Source organism: Echinops telfairi, unplaced genomic scaffold (genome assembly GCF_000313985.2).
Source record: "Echinops telfairi isolate 266 unplaced genomic scaffold, ASM31398v2 ScPeMD7_70;HRSCAF=299, whole genome shotgun sequence".
Taxonomy (NCBI): Eukaryota; Metazoa; Chordata; class Mammalia; order Afrosoricida; family Tenrecidae; genus Echinops; species Echinops telfairi.
The window spans coordinates 23372971-23374879 of record NW_022103968.1 but is presented as its reverse complement, the minus strand read 5'-3'; the positions used below and the strand labels follow the sequence as shown (position 1 = coordinate 23374879).

At 48.1% G+C, this 1909-nt stretch overlaps 1 pseudogene; it reads left to right on the top strand.

The window, feature by feature from the left end:
* Positions 1 to 1909, top strand: part of LOC101663801 — a 5242-nt pseudogene that overhangs the window by 2283 nt on the left and 1050 nt on the right.

Below are 1909 nucleotides of genomic sequence, written 5' to 3'. Positions count from 1 at the left end.
TTGTTTCTAAATCACCTGACAGGTACCTAGAGGGCCAGCTGAATGCTCTGCCACGGTGTTATCAGTCCTGGCTAGTGAAAAAGTTACCATGGCAGAGGGAAATGAAAAGACTATGGTAGAGCATGCACTGGGCCTTCATACTCCCACAAGGGTGTCTCATCAGCAGCACTCTGCATCCTTCATCAACCCAGGCAAATGACACATCCAAGTCCGATTGTAGGAAGCAGGGAAGTGAATCAGAGTCACTCGTTCACTGCCATCCAGTTGATATCAACTGACAGTAATCCCAGAGAAAAGGGTAGAACTACCCCAGTGGTTCCAAGACTATCAATCTCAGAAAAGAAAGTCTCATCTTCCCAAAGAGCTGACCGTAAGGCTAGCAGCCCAATGATCAGAGAGTAGTCGATATTGTACAGTCTACCACTGACTTAAGTAGAGGTTTGGGGTCCCAACTCCTCAGCCTGATACTTAGAGTTTGATTTACAGGGATGCAAGCATGCATTATGAAAAGTGTGTGACTTTTTTTTTCTCAACAGGTTGTTGTTGTTGTTGTGGTTATTGTTTTACTTTCTATTGTTGCTTCATTGTACTCAGTCTTGTGATGGTGCATATTGCTGTTGCTGCATGTCTACCTGGGAGAGGTGGGATAAACAAGCCAGAAGAGAGAACAGAATATAGGGGTTGGTGAAAACCATTGCAAAAACCTCAGCCAAAATGGGAAAGGAAAAGACCCAGATCAAGTGTCGTCATTGGACATGGTGATCTGGCAAGTCCACCCCAACTGCTCACCTGATCTACACAGGTGGTGGGATGGACAAAAGAACCATCGAAAAATTTGAGAAGGAAGCTGCTGGGATGCAGAAGGGCTCCTTCAAGTCTGCCTGGGTCTTGGATAAGCTGACAGCTGAACGGGAGTGTGTCATTGCCATCTATATCTCCCTGTGGAAATTTGAGACCAGCAAGCACTACATGACCATCATCGATGCCCCCGGACACAGAGACTTCATTAAAGACATGATTACAAGAACATCGCAGGCTGACTATGTGGTTCTCATCGTTGCTGCTGGTGTGGGTGAATTTGAAGCTGGTATCACCCCGAGTGGGCAGACCCTGGAGCATGCCCTTCTTGCTTACACACTGGGTGTGAAACAAGCTCATTGTTGGTGTTAACAATGTGGATTCTACTGAACCACCTACAGCCAGAAGAGAGATGAGGAAATCGTAAAGGAAGTCAGCACCGACATTAAGGAAATTGGCTATATCCCTGACCCAGTAGCATTTGTGCCAATTTCTGGTTGGAATGGTGACAATATGCTGGAACCAAGTGCTCATAGGCCTCAAGGGGTGGAAGGTTTCCCGTAAGGATGGAAATGTCAGGGAACTACACTGCTTGAAGCTTTAGATTGCATCCTGCCACCAACTTGCCCACAGACAAGCCCCTGCGCCTGCCTACAAGATTGGTGGTTTCGGCACTGTCCCTGTGGGGAGAGTGGAAACTGGGGTTGTGAAACCTGGCATGGTGGGCACCTTTGCTTCAGTCACTGTTACCACTGCAGTGAAGTCGGTTGACATGCACGAGGCAGCTTTGAGTGAAGCTTTGAGGCTCTGCCCAGGGACAATGTAGGCTTCCGTGTCAAGAACATCTCTGTCAATATGGCTGGTGACAGCAAAAGTGATCCACCAATGGAAGCAGCTGGCTGCCCTGCTCAGGTGATCCTCTTGAACCATCCAGGCCAAATCAGTGCTGGATGTGCACCTGTGTTGGATTGTCACCCTGCCCACATTGCCTGCAAGTTTGCTGAGCTCAAAGAGACGATGGATCACATTCTGGCAAGAAGCTGGAAGATGGCCCTAAATTCTTAAAGTCTGGCGATGCTGCATTGTTGACCTGGTATCTGGCAAGCCCATG